Source organism: Ciconia boyciana, chromosome 4 (assembly GCF_034638445.1).
Source record: "Ciconia boyciana chromosome 4, ASM3463844v1, whole genome shotgun sequence".
Lineage (NCBI taxonomy): Eukaryota > Metazoa > Chordata > Aves > Ciconiiformes > Ciconiidae > Ciconia > Ciconia boyciana.
Window position 1 is genome coordinate 41,857,527 of NC_132937.1, and position 19,536 is coordinate 41,877,062.

The 19,536-nt window shown below is 43.9% G+C and overlaps 1 protein-coding gene across 2 annotated transcripts in view; it reads left to right on the plus strand.

The window, feature by feature from the left end:
• The first annotated feature begins 17,623 nt into the window (after positions 1-17,623).
• PIK3R1 (phosphoinositide-3-kinase regulatory subunit 1) overlaps positions 17,624-19,536 on the plus strand; it is a 60,477-nt gene continuing 58,564 nt past the window's right edge. Inside the window, exons 1-2 of one of the 2 annotated variants that reach the window (XM_072859356.1) lie at positions 17,676-17,739; positions 18,802-18,872. The gene's annotated coding sequence lies outside the window, so the exon portion shown is untranslated. Of the gene's footprint in view, positions 17,740-18,801; positions 18,873-19,536 lie in introns of both variants that reach the window. The other variant, XM_072859355.1, reaches the window with a different exon arrangement.

Consider the following 19,536-nt stretch of genomic DNA (forward strand, 5'->3'; position numbering starts at 1 on the left):
CAAAATGATCAGTATGCTAAATCTATCAGGGGCTACACTGTTGAGACTCTGCAGTATGCCCAGTTCAGTTACAGATATTAAATATGCATGCTGCATGTTAGATTACATCTGACTCAAATAACCTAAACACAGGTGATGGCCAATGGGAGAACCCATCAAAGAGTCATGAAATAAGAGTGTGGCAGTTTTCCAAAATCTGCTGAAATAGCACACAAGCCAGGACAGATGTTCTCTGCCTCTGCACACTGTGCCAGAGAAGTTAATTAGAAAAGTGGAAGAGTGATTTCTATTTGTCACATTAATCTGTGAAAATACTCATTCCATGTTATCCTTCCTCAGTATTTTATATGAGACCGAGATCATGTGTGCACACGTATACACAGATCAGAGACATGGATGGGATTTTTTCAGTGAAGCATAATCAGTTTTATATTCTTTCAATCTTCTGCTGGGGAAAAAAAAAGCCTTTTACACTTTATCTATATATTTAGGACAAATTTTGCTCTCAGTTACATAAATACTGGTATCTGTTGAACCAAACAGAATTTTATCCATGAATTGGAAAAAAAAAATTTACTCTTCCTACAGAAATGTTGCTGCAAGCTAACACCTTTTAGAAAGAAATTCTGCATTAGACTTTACTTGCAAAACCTCTCTGGAGAGCCAAGGTGCTCGACAATGTCTGTGCTCCCTCTAGGAGGAGATATTTAAAATTTGCCATTTTTTTCTCCCACCTTATTCTTTACAAGAACACTGAATGCAGGAACAAAGCAATCTTATCCCACTTTGGTAATGCTTTATTCTCCCATCCTACTTTCATGCTGTTTTACATACACTTTCTGATACAGTGAATTATTGCACAGGATGCAAGACAATGACAAATCAGGATCTAGAAGCCAGTGGACTGGGATTTTCTTTTGTGTATGTTTGAAAAATGCATTTAGGTGCCCAGTCCTCAACCAGCAGCTGAAACCAGTCAGCAGTGCTTTGGTTTTGCTACCAGAAACCTTTCTAAGTCAGGTTTTAGTGAAAAAGGACCTCAGGTAGGTGACAGCTTTTATGAAGTATATGTTTAAAATCATTCCCTTCTCTCCAGGCTGACATCCATTTCCATAGAAACAGAGGTGGAAATGGACCATTAGCATCTATGAGTCAATTTAAGCTACTAGCGGTCAATTTCTATCACTGAAAAAAGAGCTTGAATTAGTGAAAATGGGAGTTTTAAAATGACCCTTAAAAAAATCTTTTAATGTATTTTTCTGCACTTGCCAGGCTGGGTCTCTGTGGAACACAGTCACAAAGGCACTCAGAGACAGCAGGGAAGCAGAGGAGGAGGAGGAGAACTCCAGATCACATGCAATAGCAGGAAGTAAAAAGCAAAACAAAAGGCAGATGAAATTTGGGGTTCTAAAGCCCCAAAATTAAAATGCTAATTTAAAATTGCATAGACTTGCTTTTTAAATAGTGAGTTTTTAATATCTTTGTTTGAAAACCAAATTCTCAAGTCCCTTTAGCAACTGCAACTATACTCTATACTCAGGAATTAACTTTCCTTGGAAAGGTACAATTACAGGAGAGAAGCAGCTATCTAGGTCACAAGGATATTTAGTTACTAATCATATATACTGTGATATGTTGTTTTACCAGTGCAGTCTACCCCCAAAGACATGAAAGAATGAATTCCAAAGCATCTTTTGCTATGTAATTGCAGAATGCTAGCTGTAAGAACGCTAGACTTGAGGTCTCTTGAGATTATGGTTTAGCAGCATGGTACAGATAGTGAACCTCACATTTCTTTTATTGTGGTGAAGCTCCATTGCCATTAATGACATTACTCCTGCTTTCTAAGCATGAGAAGCTTCCTTTGTGGGAAATCAGGGCAATCAAAACCAGTTTTGCAGTGGCTGCTTTCAAGCCTTAAGTGTGCATGTGTTGTGCTCTATTTGCACATTACATCAACCACAATATTCGACTGCCATTTTTGCTCTTGTGTCTTTGTAGGCAGTTAAAAGTCTACATGTTCTTTCTGGAGTTCATACACACTGCACAAGGCTTTAAAACCATCAACTAGGAGTCTGTGCTGCAAAATCATACTTCTACTTGAAGACAGAACAGCAAGATTTCTGCATAGCGGTCTGGATGCCTAGGGCTCAGTAGCTTCTCCTCTCTTTGGATGAGATTCACTCCCCCTGCAGATGGTTAAAGGATGAAAATTACATGCTTAGTATTTTTTTTTTTCAGGAATTCTGCCTGATTTCTACAGTGCATTGATATAAAGGTCAAATTCCATCAGCTTCTGCCAGAGAATTCTCTGAATTTTGTTCTTTTTTCCAGGACACACAATGAAGCAGTACACTGGCCTTAAAAATGTTTCAACTTCTGGGGGATTTGTTAATTTCTTTTCTTCCAAAAGAAGTGTTACCTTTGTAAAGTATTTGTTGATTTCTGTATTAGCTCCATTATTTCAGCATTTAGTCTTCAGCATTGGGTTGAGTCGTTTTTTTCAGTCTCCAAAGCTCTCAGAAGTGAAAAAGAACATCATGTTCCTGCGGACTGCCCAGGACACATGCTTCACAGCTGTGCCAAGTTTGCAGCTGACCAATTGGCCTACGTTGCAAGAAGACTCATTTTTAAAATTTACAATCGTTTTTTTTAATGTGTGCCAGATAGGCCGATTCACTGTGAGAGTTCTTTGACTTTATTGACGTTTAGAGCCTCATCCCGTTCCCAGTGAAGTCAATGGGTGTCTTTCCAGTCCTTATAGCAGGACTTGGATGAATCTCTAAGTGGGCAGAACTGTTTCCCGTCACCTATTTTGCCCACTGAGACATTCAAAAGATCACTGACCCCCATTGTATAACGTTGTATAATGGCATTTATCCTGGAATTTAAAGGAATTGCATGATCTTCAAAGGTAGCTACCAAGTTAAAGGTGGCAACTGACTTTAACAAATTCCCCAACATTAAGCCTCTCATGGAAATGGTAATACTAATGGCGTTATTTTGTTTGATTTGTTCCAGAAATAATGTGTGCCTGCTCTCTGAACATGGTGGCTTGTCTGGGTGAAGGAAGTGCACGAACAAGCAAGTGTTAGGCATCTAATCTAAAATACTACGATGCAATTTCACTAGCAGAATTTTTCTAACAGTGGAAGCAGGCATAATTCAACCATAAAATGTTTTGATTAGAGTTTAATGTCTGAAACTATTTCAGACTGAACATTTCAGTTTACAGTGCATATAAACAGACTTCTGAAAATCAGCATTTGCAAAGATGAAATCATAAGCTGGAAGACTCCAAACCCAGATGACATTTGAGTCTGTAGCCAACAATAGCATCCCCTCTGCAGCGTAAAACCAACAGGGCAGCAGCAATGTTCGTATACATACTCATATGTGTATGTTAGTATACAAGCACAAAAAACTTGTATACTGTACATGCTCTGATGCCATTTTTCTGGTGTGTGCAAAAAGAAAGAAAACAAACAAAAAAAAAACTGGACAGTTTAGGGCTTTTTGTTCCAATCACTCACCAAACTATTGGAGGGAAATGAAAGAAAATGAAGCTGAATAATTCCTCTCTCCAGTTGCTAGGGAAATTATTTTCAGCAACCTGAAGCAGCACAATATCAGTATGGTATACGTAGGGAGCAATGAATGAGGCAAGATAGCCTATTTGCTGAAAGAACTGGACTTTTTGTACCCTACTTTTCTCTTCCCATCTCAGTGTCATACGCCATCTCTGGAGTCATTATAAGGAAGCACACAGAAGAGACAGAAATTAAGAAGATAAATCGTTACAAGAAAATAAAAGAATAATTGTCCCGTAGAAGAGCTGGCGCACACCACTTCTCCTGCTATACTTCTGGTGAAAGATCACAAACACCTAATAATTCCGGCACAGTTGAAGTTGTTGTTATCATGACTTTGTGGTATCTGAATTCAGGATTGCTTAGGACCCAAGATTCCTTGAATTGGTAGATCTTCATGCATGTTATTTGGCACTGGACTGTTCACTCCAGAAAGTTATTAGAGTAAGACTCCTGAAAACTAAGAGAAAGTTTCCTATTGCAGGCACAAAGGCATGCGACCTGTCTGAAATGAAGCTAAATTAGGAAAGCTGATGAGATCATGCTACCTCAAATAACATGAGAAGAGGCCAAAACTAGGAAAAGAAATAGCCCAAGACCCCTGTACAAGTTTCTTCCAAGGCAGTTTAGAATCATACAAGGATGTTAAACCTATTTTCCCTTTCCTTTACTTTGCCTTCACCTTCCTAGCTCCCAACACACTCATCTCCATTCCCACCCTTGCCCCACCCGGACAAAAGAAGATGACTACAATGAGAAGGACCAAGAAATTACTTTTCATGAACCACTACATCTGGGGATCTGCAAAGTCTGGATTTTGTCACTACACCAGCAATGCAAAATATGAAAAGAATGGAAATCTGCCTCAGCTACTGGAGTTAGTCCAGTGGCTAGCTAAGGTAGCAGTCATTGTTTATTTATACTACAATATCATTCAGAAGGTTTGTGTGGACCAAAGTTTTGTAATCTTAGGTGCTATCCTCTCCTTGGGGCAGGAATTGTAAGGTAAAATGAGTGTCTTAAGGATTTGGTAACCAGTGAGGTGAAAGAGAAGAACAGGGAGGCAGCAGCTAGAGCACATGCCAAAGAAAGGGGCTGAGACACAGGTCTCAAGTCACTATTTCTGCCTAAGACAATAATGACCACTTCACTTAGCTGATACTGCCCATGGGCTTAGCAGCACATTTAGTCATTTTACCTCCCTCTCTGGACAAAAGAGTAGCTCATACAGGCCTAGAATCTGATCATGAAAACTGCAGAGCGTGAAAGTGATGCAGGTAGTGTGGGGGTGTGTGCATGTGTGTGAGGGGGAGGTCATGTTATCTTTCTTGGTTTTTGCTGGGCAGGTTTCTTTGCTGTTCCCTGCATTTCTTTACTGACCACTATATCATCAACAGCAGTATCAAAACTCTACGAAGGGCAGTACTTTAAATTAATTAGCCTCTGTATGCTGTGTTTCACCGGGTGAGTTAGGTAGCAGATCCAGTATCAATAGGCTTTACTTATTTCTTGGAAATACACATGTGGGAGAGTGGTTCTGGGCTACACACCTGGCAAACAGAGAGATGAGACTGCTGGAGCTGATCAGGACTTCATTCTTCTTTTCTGCCTACCAACTACACCCACGAAAAGGGAGGCCGCATAAAAATATCCTTAGGGCACTGCACCAGGGAGTGTTAGTGGTAAGGACAGAGCATTGATTTGCCCCTACAGTCACCAGGTCTGCACTTACAGTCACACTGCTGATCTTTAAATGGAAGCATGAACCTAACTGCAGGACAAAGGGAAATGGCCCCGGGATGCAAGAAGACAACAGGTTCCTCTGGAAGCCTAACTGAAGTAGCAGTGACACTTATATTGATCGTGAAATCCCCTCTTCAGGAATATTTATTAAAAATAAGCCAAATTTCTCTAAATTTCTCTCTTAGATTATTTGTAACAATGGACTTTTGAACCCTATAACAGAAGCAGATAAATGCTCAATTAACAAATGAATGGTTATGTTTCTGAAATAATACTCAGTTCCATATGGGCTAACCATTTGCTTGGAAAGTGGCTGATAAAAATCTTAGACACAGAAGAGGAAATTGTTACTAGCTCCTTGCTCTATTATTTTTACTTTCAACACTGCCTCAGATAATATTCATACATCGCTCACTGAAGAATTCCAGCTCTCTTTCTCAGAGATAAGCATACCCACAGCCAAGATGTTCTCATAAAAGATTAAAATTCCTTCCCATATCAACAACAAATTAGTCATTCATTTTCACACTGTTGCACTCTGGAATCAGAAAAATATAAATTATTAACTATCCTTATACACCATTTACAAAAGCAGCTATTTTAGTTAATTGCTAATTTGAGCATGGCTTAAAAACAAATGAGAAAATGTAGTGTAAATGTTAGCACTCAAGTATATAAAGTGGATTCTACCAGGAACAATATTAGCACTTAGCAGGGAGATTTGGGGAATAATTCTTCATAGGAATAATTCTTAATACAAAAAAGATTTGCTGAAGACTTCATTTTCCTACATGGTAGTATAAAAATGGATCAAGGTATTTAGGATACTATTTCTGTGTTATGTATCTCTTATAACTAAGGCTGTATTTTGTTCCCTCCTATAGTGGAGAGTACTTTTATTGGTAGATACAGGAATACGGTTACATGCACTTGTGTCTATTTAAGAAACCTGTGTGGTAACCTAATGACAAAATCCAGTGAAATCTTATCTATTGAGAAGATGAATAATTATGGCAAGAATATTTAACACTTTAACTTCATAACATTCCAGAAAGGGAATCCTTTAAACAGATCTGTCTGCATCACACCCTTTTACTAGCAATGAACCCAGATACATAAATAACCCAGTGGCATAAATAAATACATGCTGGTTCACCTCAGGTGAGAATTGACAAGCAGGCTTCAACAGGGCTCAGCACAAGGACATGGCACTATGTGGTTTGGTTCCTTTGTGGGACTACATATGATGATGGTTTTCTAAAGAGTAAAATATCTTTTCACACAGGTACAGTAGGTCCTGAAATTATAAGGAATGGTCAGTGGAATGTATTCCACCCAGAGTTATCATGCAAGGTAATGGACATATGTAAATAAAATATCAGTCAACAGTTTTCTGGCATGACAGTGGGCTGTACCTGCCTCTTAAAGCCTTCAGTTCTATGAATTAAAAATTATATTCAAACATTAAAGCTATCCCAGAGAATGTTCTTTTTGCTTTCTTATTCATGAATCAAGCTCCCATTGGACTGAGTTGGTGATCCATCACAGTGCCCCACCAGGATCTTGTCTAGCTCTTCTGCAGATGAGAAGGCTCCAGCACACAGGCTGTGGCCAGGTGAGTTGGACAGAATAGACTGCAAGCACAGAACTCTATGCTTTCTGCTCAGACTATAGTATACAAAAAGGCTGGTGAGAAGCCAGGACTGTTGAACTGACAAACATGTAGACCCACCACCCCACGCCTATGTTCCATGGGCACATATGGGAAGAAGGAAGTTGTACACTTATTCTGCTGCTGTAGACCAGGTGCAGGATAAAGTTAATATGCAAAGTGTGAGCTCACCTGCCACAAACCAGGCTATGCAAACTCCTAGCAGGTCACTCAGCTTTGCACTGCTCTCCTCCAGTGGATCTGTGTGTTGCTTGATGCATTATGGAACAGAAATTACTGCCACTAGCTGGAGTCTAAGCACTGAGACTCAGGCTCTTTGTTCTGGAAGTGAATCCTAAGCCTGACTGTCCTCTCCTAGCAACAACCCTGAGGGCTACCATGCTTCCCTGCTCTACCACACTGCACCACTGAATCAAGGTCACGTGCACAAGTCAACCTCAACAGCAGTTTTCAGGGAGAACAAAGCCTCCAATAGAAACAGCACTGCACTGGTTTCCAGGACTGGGCACGGGCATGGGCAGTTTCTGTACTGAGTACAGAGGGAGGCACTGGTTGACCTAAGCCCTTTACCTACCTCTCACCACACAGCTCTTCAGAGTGGGCCTCTTTTTGCAATGCCTGCTTTAAAGACAAGCACAGCTGGGGCTTGGATCCCACTGATGCATCTATCCACAGGGCATAAGCCAACAAAAATTGAGAGCTATGGATCACATCTGCTTCTGTGAAGACACCCCTGCAGCAAAACTACTGAAGAGATCTGTCTTTTTACTTGGAAATGTTAACAGAAAATAAATGTTCTCCTTTTTCTATAACCACACTGGCCTCATCAGCCAGCATAAGCTATCTCAAGGAGGTCTCCTTTGGCTCAGACAGCCACGGCAACACACTGAATATCCTGCTGTCTTCAGGGAGGGAGGGAGGAGTCTTCAAGAAATACTGAGGCTTCAGAATGAATACTGGCATGGGAAGTGAAATCTATTTCAGAGTACCTCCAAAAATTTTCTCCCTTCAGCTTTTTCTTGCCAAGGCTCACTAAGATTCCGTGCAGCGCTGATATGATATGAAATATAGCACTGTGTAGGAAACAAGCTGACCAGGCTTACTAGAATTACTTAATTCCCATTTTAGCTGTTACATTACTGTATGGGACCCAGATACATAGATCAGGCATCCATCCAGCCTGTCCCTGTTCCCACTACAAGTAGTGGAAGAAAATCAAGTTTGTATTATGTGATCACAGTCCTTGCAGAGAATGCTAATGCTTTATTAAAAATTCAGAATACATTATACTCTCCAACTCAAAATAAGGTAGGACTCCCAGCCCACAATGAAGAATATCTGTAGACTATAAGCTCCTTGACTTTTCTTTGGATTAGGTTTTTTTTCAGTTCAGTACTCCATTGCTGAAATGCTACTCTAAGCATTCTCTGCATTATTTTGTAGACCATTAGCAACCACCAAAAAAAAAAAAAAAAAGACATAGAGGAAAATTTCAGTGATTTAAAAGTGAGATACTGGGCTATGAATACAACAGGCCCTGTCTTCCCCCAGCTCTCCTGAGTGTAGCACCATGGGGCAGCATGTACAACACAACACACGCTGTTCACCCAGACCTTCCTCTGCCTCTCTCTACTGAAAGCAGAAATGCTCTCCAAGGACAACTGCTTACAACATTTTTCACAGGTGAATCTACCACACATGGCCTTATAACTCAATTTCCATGTGGTTTATATTAGCCATATTTTTAGTCTCCAGCTTATTCCATTTTGCTGTTACTACAAGCAACTGAGAGCCAGTTGTGGCTAGACTAAGGCAAATAACTTGGGCAAGGCACGTCATAGGCTCACCCCACTTGGAGTTTCTCTGGGTGACACCTTAGTTGTGAATATCTAAATTATATTTATTACCTAAGTATTTAAAGGCCTCTGTGCTGAGTGCTGTACAAGCACTGAGCTTGAGAGAAGCCAACATTAGAGGGATACTGGCCCTCCCTGGACCACCATTTTCTGCCTCCTGGCCTTCCAGAAAAAAATGGATCATAGTCCTTAGGTGCTGTGGGGCAATCTGAGACAGGGGATTTGCTTCCCACAGTCCAGCCCCTTCGCAGTTTTGAGTTCAGTCACATATAAGAACAGCCACAGTTTCAGAACACATCACACTGCTTTAATAGCACTTCCTCTCATCAGCTTCCAAGAAAATGTTTGCTGTACCAGCAATTCTTCTGTCCTGCATTTAACCATATTTCTTACAGTACACCTCACCATATCACTCTGTTCCCACAGCCTATACATTTTGCGTTTTTTTCCCTATACTCAAGCCATCAGCATCTTCTGCTTCTTTTAAGACTTCTTTCTAGAAGGACTCGCGAAAGTCAAACCATTCTTTTTCTGTGTCACTTTCAAGACTTTTTATGTTGGCTACTGCCTCAATCCATTTCTGTAGTGAGTTCAGCTATTTCTTACAACCTCAAGGCCATCACAAGATCCCTCTGAGATCTGACTTATGATATGACACAGTTGACGAATTACAAGTTCCACAAATTCCTTTACTTTAAAAAGTGATGCTTCAGGAAACAGGCCAAAGGGCAGTCCTGTCTCTTCAGAAGCTGATGACCCTACCATAAGCCACAGTTGCATCACAACAAGGGATCTCTTTTTAGTAGCAAGCTGCATGAATAAATTGCACTTCATCACATAGTTTCTGCTTCAGGCAGCCGGCACACTCAAACAAGGACAGTGAGAGACCAAACCCTGCTCCAGACAACATAGCTCACTTTCATCATGATCTGAGGGGATCATGGTATCTTTGCACCAGCCATTAATTTTTGTTTACCATTCAAAGCTGTGCCCATCCAAAAAAAAAAAACCAAACCCAATCCCCTGCACCAGTAACAAATACTGCCAGAGACTATGTGGCTCTGTTCTAGGTCCACTTCCCTCTCTGGTAAAGGTTATTGGGAGGTGCTCCTTTTCCAAAATGCATTTCATTTCCAAAGTCATACAGAAGTGAAATACGTGTTCTTACACGAAATGTGCAACAACAATATACAAATTGGTGGGTAATGGGCAGACACTACCATCGTTATCTTTGAATTTCCATTCTTTTCCTTAGACCCTAAAACCTTACTTTAAAACTGTGGTTTTCTCCCCCCCCTTCCCCTTTTCTTTGTGGTTTAACAGATAAAGTCAGAATGGGAGGAGGTTTCACCACTTTTGCTGCATGTAAAAACATTAAATTATTCTGTTATTCTGAGGCTCACTGATAGTATGAAGATGACAACTGAACACCAAGGATAGCATTTTCTTGTCCTGCCAGTAACAGAGGGCTTCTTTGGTTGGGTTTTTCAGTTTAGCAAATTCCTGATGCAATTGTCTTGATATGAGCTCTTCAAGTTCTTACCTCCATTTTTTCCCCCAAAATAACATTCTTCTTTTCCCTATTTTTTATTTTTGCAAAGAAAGTAATTTCTAAACAACTATTCAGTTTATACTGAAATATACTAGCTCACATGCATTTGTCAATGCTATTTTTCATCTAATTAAAAAGGTGTCCTAGTAGCACATACCAAATAAACTTTCTTATAGAAATGTCACGTGTAATATATTGACTTTACTACATTCCAAAGGAAAATAAAAGCAATTCAAATTTCATAGAATCACAGACTTGCAGAATAATTTAGGTTGGAAAGGACCTCTGAGGACCATCTAGTCCAGCCTCTCCAGTTTGCTCCAAGCAGGGCTAGACTCAAAGTTAGATCATGTAAACAAAAAAGGGTTCCAAACACTAGCTGCTCATATAATTTGGTTTATACTGACATTCATTTAATAGTTTTGTAACATTTTTACAATGAGACATAATTTCTTGTAGTACAGCAGCTACGTTGTTGCCATAAAACAACACAAACACCCTACTCAGATGACAGGCACAGTTAACAATCAATTACATGTGCATATGTGTTGGTGTACATGTGCACTGAGGAGACTCATGATGAATCATCCTGTCCTATATCTGCAAGGTGCAACTGGCACTGTTAGTTCCACTTGCTGTTTCTACCAAGGAAGAGAAGTAGGTAGGAATAATAAAGGCAATTTGCTGCCATGCATTGTCCCTTGAAAAAGTGAGAGGCAAGTGTTTTCAGCCTTCTCAGCTAAGATTTAAGGAAGCCTGACTTTCTAAGGTGCAGCTCACAGCACCTATATTATAATTTTGGGCTTGCTAGAATGACAGCTGTCATGTCGTGTGATAGTATTTGCAACAAACACGTGGAAGCCTTGTTGCTGTGCTGTTAGTTAACAACAGAATACCATGATACAGCTAATTAATCATGTTGCAAATTTGTCTCAAAGTTTAAAAAAATGATAGCTCTGGCCCATCAGATTAAACAGCAAAGATTCATTCATTTATTGCTGCAATAAAAAATAACTACTTTCCTAGCCCAGGCAGCAAAAGGAAACTGAATATACTTTTCTTCTGGCCTTGAACTCCTACTATCTTCACAGGATGAGTCCTAATTTTGTATTTGCTTCCTAGTGCTGTAATTGTTAGAGATGTCACTCAAGATGTATTTTATGCAGGAGCAACAGCACATGTTCCTGCCTGGCAGAATTTGGATTACTCATGCCCATATTGCAGTGAATTTCGGAGGCTCCATAAACACACGTCTAAATTGGCAAGCTTTCCAAAGCTTGGTCTTGCATCTTACGCACTTTGCAAGAGAAGGGAATGTGCCATCTACCAAGTATCCATACTGAGACTTATTGTGGTGAGTGACTCCTATTAATAATTGATTTAAGGGTCCAGGATATCTCAGGCAATCGGTAATAAGATGCGACCTCTTCCACCTCCATGTTATTGGAAGAAACTAGACAACTCTTACTCTATACAAACTGACAAAAGATGACTAAAACGTCTCACCCTAATTTAAACTGCATGTACTTCTCAGACCGAGCTCACTACTGCAAGATGCAAATTTCCCTGTGATGTCAATACCAAAACCTACAAATGGCATCTTTAGGGAAACAGTCTCAGTAGAAAACACATCTATAGATGGCTGTGGAAATTTAGATACATTATTACTCATGGGGGTCTTATTACTCCTGGTGGTCTTATTCAGACGGTGCTGATGGACATCAGGTGCACAAATGATACAGTGCATGTGAAAACTTCCAAGATTTCTGTTAATGCCACACCACTTGTCTACATAGAAGACATGAGTCTTGCACGGCTGTCAAGCCTAGACTTTTCTATCACTTAGCGTACAAGCACTGAAAGAGCAGAGGAGGAATTACTCATAGATTTCATAAAAAGCAGAATCTATGTTTATGCAATTTTATATGGTTGAAAGATAAACACAGATGTTGCATTTGTAGATATGATATTTATAACCCTATTTTATCAATTATGCTGTGCTTCAGACATGGAAAAACATTGTCTGTTTATTTGTCTTAATAGACTTTAGATTAAAAAAAATCTTATAGATTTTAAAAGGTTTCTTTACAAAATGTAAATTTTCGTACTTTTAGTCAAAATTAAGAAAGTAGAGAAAAAGATTACATAAAAAGTCAACTTTCAGATGACTAAAAATAGTTTGGTTTTTTTAAGCAAAATATTTTGAAGACTTTTCATGAACACAAAGTATTTTCTGGCTGTGATTTGGGCACAGAAATCTTGTTTTCCACTAGTTTTGTGTTTTAGAAATGTGCTCCAAAACAAACTGGAGAAACTCTTTGCTAACAGATCATGTTGCAGAGGTAAGGCCCTCTGCTTTTACAGCTACAGTCATCTGGTTTTCAGATATCAAGTGGAAGCAGGGAAGCGATTTTTGGGCCCCTTTGCTTCTGGTAGGAAAATTTAATTAAGAGAAAGTATGATTTCTCATAGTTTGTGTCTTCTTATGATAATTCATATATATGTGCACTTACAGAACCATAAAAGACCTCCAGTGGTCATCTATTCCATCTCTCTGGCCGAGGCAGGACAACCAGTATCTCTGCCAGGCAGCTGTTTGGCTAGACTTCCTAAAAACCTCCAGTAACGGAGATTCCACCACCTCCTCAGTAGTCCTGTACCTTGAAGAATGCAGAAAAGCCTTAGATGTCCACCATAGCATGAAATTAATCATACCCTGAAAATGCCTATAAAGGGAGATTTGTCTGATTAGCTGAGATACCCACATTTATTGCTGATGTCAGGTTTTTGGCCAGTTAGAAGCCATTCTATCCTTCCCACAGAACTGAAATAAATTCAGATGAAATCACGCCATGATGCCCAGCATGACTGGCATGCTGCTAATCAGCTTCCTTCCAGTTTTAACATGAAGGTTGTCAGGCTTACTTCTCTGATTCTTAATATGATAGCAAGCTTTGCTTCTTTGTTTCCTGGATTCCTCTATCTTATTTTTAGCTCATTCTTTTCCTTTATATGCTAAAATGCTTTTAAGCAGTAAAGGGACTTGCTTTTCATGCTACTGTTCTGTCTTCTGAAACACACTTAAAACCACATTTTTGGGCAGCAATATTTTCTTTGTCCTAGCTATGACAGGAAAACATCACCATTCACAGTCTTTGATGCTTGTCCTTCTCGTGATCCATTTTATTTATTTTGTATTTAATTAACGTCTACAATAACTATGGACAGTTTTTCCTGGTGTTTTCCTGACTCCCCACTACGGTCACTCCTTTGGGAATTTTACATGAGTCATTTAGCAATGTATGCTAGGAGAACAGCATAGTTACACTGAATGAATTCATTTTCATCTTTGGGAGTAAGAAAGAATGTAAACGTTGATTCTCTTTCAACTTCAACCTTCAGATCAGCTGGCTGAAACCCCACTGCTGCAGGATGGTATGATACTATGTCACAAATCACAGTGCTGTTCTGAAACTAGTAAATGACATATGCCATTAGCATTCATCACACCTAAGGTATATTCCAATGAAACTCCCCTGCACAGTCTCCTCAACCTTTCCGCACACTATCCAGGAGATCACATTCAGCACTGATAAAATCCACTAATATAATGGATTTGCCTTGATATCTTAGAATAAAGAGAAGGAAATCTCCCTGCTTAAAATGTGCCCGTAAAGAAGAAAAATGGAGTTTGCCAGTTGTAGTGGAAGAGATCTGATGCTCCGGGAACTCTGCTTTCCCCACAGATCCTCTGATGAGTGCATTTTTTCCTCTCAGTTTCCATACTTTAAAATTTCCTTTTTAAGATCAAGCTAAACTTTTTTTGCCAAAGGAAAGGGAACTTCCAGGGTAGATTCTCTCCAGTGCTGCATGACCTTTACCACAGAAAGCTTACCCAGAGGTAAGATGCAAAGGCTCAAATCACCTGACTGCTACTAGTATTGAACAAAAGACCTGTTCACTTTTCTATTGCATTCCCCTAAGCAGCCTCTGGCAGACATGCTCAAGAGATCTCCTGACAGATGGAGACTACAGTTGTCTTCCTTAGCAAGAATAAGTGTGTATGGCTTGTACCTTGATAATCCTGTCCTCTATCCATATTTCATCCTTCTGTCTTTTCCTCTTTCCACTGACTGTTGCCTTGATAATACCTCCTGTTTGAATGTTGCCTCAGTGATTTAACCTTCCAATTGGTCAAGAATATCCTTCTCAACAAATCTAGACCTAATCAAACATATCTACATGCATTATGCCCATTTTATATGCAAAAGCTTTATGCAGTCCTTAAGACCTCCTGAAAAGCAGCTGATTGAAGAAGGAACCCAGCTTTTGAACTTGTGCATCCTCCTCCTTATCAAGCTTTACACCAGAGTACTGCTTCACAATGTTCCTAGAGCAAACCTTATTGCATAGCTTTCACCTACCAAGATGAGATGTAAGAAATGATTCCTGGAGACACTGGGATAATGCTGTGGTCTGCAGGGAAAAGGATGTGAGGGAGCTGGAGTGACCTTGAGACAGAAGTCACAACAGGCCTGACAGCAAAGCCAGCAAGGGGTGCAACAAAGCAACTTGCTGCTATTGCCTACCTTCCCTCTTTTGGGTCCCTTTCTCTCCTTGATCGACAGAGAAAGCAGCAAGTGAGGTGCTCGAGGTGAACTCACAAGTCAAGTTCTGGTAAAGAAACTGGTAAAGAAAGCAGACACAAAGATGCTCAGCTATGTAGCAGCTGAGGGGAGGAGTATGAGGAGCTGAGGAGCTGAGTATGTAGAGGGGAGGCAGGAAGGAGGTCCTGGACCCTGCCCTGGAGACTTTCCCCTCCAGTGAGGGACACCATGCCAGCAGGAAGAGAGCACAGCCAGGGACTCTAGCCCTGCATTTCACCTGCAGGACAAGTCTAGTCTCACCCGTTGGGAACCATTACTCGAGGGGTTTTTAGTTCTCTTAAATACCCATTGTCAGGCCAGTGCCCAGGACTGGCATTCCAACCAGCCAGTCTGTCTAATCCCCTTCAAAATCCATGCTGTTTTTGCCCTCAGCAACAGCAAATGCCAGAGACAGCAGTCTGGACAGAAGAAATGGAACATTCTTTCTTAACTCTGCTTCTGCCTGTGTTTTCAATCCCACAAAAAAATGTATGAGATGAGAGCTGGCATTTCCCTCAACAATTTTACTATTTAGTATTTAAATTACAGCAATGCTTTTGCTTACATACAAACACCGGTCTCTGTTCCAAAAGGAGTGTTTAGTTTAAAAGTCATTCTGTGTATTTAGATTTCCAGATAGGCTAATGAGGGCATTTTTACCATTTTCTGGGGACTGGATCCTGCGATTCCAAGGCTGCAACCTCGCAGTGCTCTGCCACGCCCCTGCGGGGTCAGATCCACGCTTTCATCCAAGAGGCTTTAGGAGCTGGCATCTTCTCCCATCTGCAGTCCTGCAGTGAACACAGTCCTAATGAATCAACACAGAAATTATTAATGGGTGTCAGGAAACATCCTTCTAGTGTCTCTCTTGGAAGCTTGCAAAGTTAGGAACTCAACAGGGAAAAAAGTAAAGTCCTCTCCAAAGCGTAAGAGGCCATGGAAGAGCATCTTTTAAAGAAATGATAGCTGATAAGAGATTTCCACTTTTCCCCCATACTCGGTACAACCAAATTTCTTGGTTTAGAACACTTTTCAGGAAAAATACCTCCAAAAGTCTAAGGATTCCAAAACCATGCTCTGACCCCTTGCACTTGGCAAAAACTAATTATACCTTGTTGTAGTAAAACTGTTCCACTTTTTTCTGTCAGTTGTCCATGATCAGACCATAAGCTAATTTGCTGTTTCAGAATGCCCAACTGCCAAATTAAAGCAAGGTGGACTCTTCTTTCCCCTCAGGCAACAGGTACTCTTCTTTTGATCATAAGATTTCAGGCTGTCTTACTTTACCAGTCCTACAGTTTCTCACAGGGTATTTCAAGGCCTGATCCTTGCACTCTGTCCCAACAAATGCATTGTTCATGCTTTTGATGTTCTACATATCTCTCATGTGGCTGCTTTTCATCAGGTCAGCCCCTGGCACTTGTATTCACAGCATGGGTCTCAATGAACCTTTAGCTTGCTTCTTGCATGGCTGCCCTTGCATTCATTCCCCGCCAGCCTGGAAGTGTTACACCTTTGCTTAAACCATTTTCTCCTCTTTCACAGCGACACCTACAAGGACTGAGTCATGGTAACACATGTACGCATATTTAGTATCTGAAGATAAACAGAGACCTGTTCAAACGCAGCACACATACCTCAGCAGCACGACTCTCTTGCTGCAACCTCGTGGTGTTGTGTCACACCCTCGTGTTGTCAGATCCACTGGAGACTGTGCACTTCCTGGGGCAGGGAATATGTCATTTTATTCTGCGCTGCATGGAGCCCAGCAAACTTGGGCACCGCGCGATGGTAATTAATGGTATCAGCTGAAGATCTCTGCTGCTGTGGACAGCTACCACCTCCACCCATTCGACCGCGCCTGCTGCGAGGCAGCTCTGGCTAGCCCAGGGCTGAGGGGTGTGCGGAGCGGTGCGCGGCTCCTGACGGTGCAGGGCCGGACGGGGCCCGCTGCGCGCCGCCCCAGGCAGGCCGCAGCCAGGCTGCCCCTGGGGGAGCAGACCCGGAGCCGGTGCCCCAGGCAGCCTCGCAGGGGACGGCAGGCTGCCGTCGCCTCGCTGCACGGCACGACCCTGCTCCAGGCCCAGTCGGACACCCACGGCCCAGATGCCGGGCAGCACGGCCGGCTGTTTTGTTCTGGGCACGCTCCACCAACGCAACATGTTACGTCAACTTGGGGGAGAGGGAAGCAAAAAAGGGGAGAAAAACCCCCAAAGAGGAACTAGGCAGACGCACATGTTCCTCTCACGGCCGCTCCGCGGCCTAGCCCGGCCTTCGGCGGCCGCGGGGCGCCGGGGCCTCGCCGGCACCGTCGGGCGCCCCGCCTGGAGGCGGCGACCCCGGACCCCCTCCGCCGCGGACAGGAGCTGCGAGCAGCCCAACACCGCCGCCGGCTGCCGGCCCCGCGGGCCGGCCTGTGGCGAGGCGCCGGCCGGGGCGGGGGGCGGGCGGCGGCGGGCACCGCCCCTCGGTCGCCGTCAGTCAGCGGGCGGGGCGGGGCGGGGCGGCGGCGGCGCGGGTTGGCGGACGCGCCGGGGGGCGGGGCGGAGGCAGCGCGGGCGGGGGGCGCGGCGCCGCGGAGGCACTGGGGCGGCGAGCGGCGCCGGGGGAAGCGGGGCCCGCGCGCGGCGGAGAGCGGGGCGACGCGGCGGCGGGAGACGGCGGCGCCGCCGCCGCTGAGGTAAAGCGGGTGCTGCTGCGGCCCCCTCACCTGGCGCGGCCCCGCGGGCGGCCGCCGGGGCAGGGGAGCAGGGCAGGGCGGCGCGGGGCCGTGCGCCCGCCGGGACCCGGGCACCGGCCGCCCCTGCGGGGTGACAGGCCGAGCGGGAGCGCCGACGCCGCCCTGTGCCACTTTTTCGCCCGTCCGGGGCCGGCTGCGGCGCCGCCGAGGCCTCCGGCGCGGCAGGCCCGGGCGGGCCGCCGCTGTGGCCGGCGCCGAGCCCCGGCGGCGGCAGAGCTTCTACCCCCGCGGCCGGGGGCGGCCCGGCTCGGCGCTTCCTGGTCGGGCAGGGCGGGCGGCGCGCCGTGCTGGGGGCGAGGCCCGGCGACCGCGGGGCTGCCCGGGAGCCCCGGCCCCGCCGTGCGGCGTGGGAAGCCGGACTGGTGCCCCCGCCGGCGGGCCGGAAGGGGTTTCCGTAGGAGGCGCTGAGGCGGCCGTCGCCGGGGGGAGCGGGCGGCGCGGAGTCGAGCCTGCCTGTCCCCGGTCTCCGCTGAGGGCGGTACCGGCGGCTCCGCGACCGTCCCCGGGCTGGGGAGCGCCGTCTCCGCGCAGCCCTGCCCCGGCGGTGGAGGGGCTGCGCCCCCCGAGCGGGGCCGGGGCGCGGGGACCGAGCTCCGACCCCTGGAGAGCGGCTGCTCTGCGGCGGGACCGCCGCCCGGGTGCTTGTCGGTGCAGGACTCCCGGGGGGGTTAACCTGTCGGCCTCTGAACAGGGTGGAACGTCAGTTTGCACTGCTTTCCTAGGGGGGGTTTATATTATTATTATTATTTTAATGATTTGTCTGAAGTGGTCCTGATGCTCCCCTGCCTTCTTCCATGGCTTTGCAGCCCGTATAAAGTCTTTGACATGTTTCAGAATGGGACGTGCTTTACAGTGTCCACAGTGAAGTTAATGTACTTCTTCCGTGTGTATGTATTTGAACTCGTTCAGCCGTAGAATCTCCACAGGCTCAAAATCACTTTTTCAAAGACTGGAAGTGGTATAAAGGTTTTATACATAAGTATGCCTCTCACTTTCTTACAGAAAATAGTGTTCCAATGTGGTACTTACCTTGGTCATCTCCATTTGGAGAGTGGCAGCACCGTACTTCAGAGGTAACTGTAGTTTAAGTTACAGGTGTGTAGACACCTAGTGGGGAGAGGAGTCAGTTTCCAAGCAAATTCCCCGCTTACACTTCAGTTCTTGTTATTTCAGTGCCTCCCTAAGTACGTTAGTCTGCTCTTCTATTGATGAAGCTCAGAACTGCAGTGGAAGGGAAGTTCTGTTCTGAAGCGGAAGGCACTGTTTCCTTAGGGATTTTTGGAATAAGTGTGAGAGAGAGGGTGGCATGAGGAGATATGGTTATTAAATGTGTTAATGTAAAGATGAAGAAAATCTTTGCTGTCTTGTGTAGCGGTGCCGTATCAGTAACACACGCGCACCCCTCTGGTTGGGCTGCTAGTAACATGGATTCGTGGAGTAGAAAAAAACCTCTATTATTCTCAGTCACCAAAGGAATGCTAGCTAGTGTGGCAGGAAATGCTTGGGTACCAGTGGAGTGGGAGCCAGACATCATTTTTAATAGGGGGAGAAGAGGGGAGTGGAGGGGAAGCTTTCACATCCCCTTCCTTTTCCACTTAAATTTACAAGAATCTCTTGCACCTTTCTATTGAATTTTAGATTTTATAACTGTTGAAATGCCCAACATAAACCATTGTGCTGAGACACCAGAATTCTGCCTGAATTCGGGAATCTTTCATTGGGATCAAGCTCTTAGAC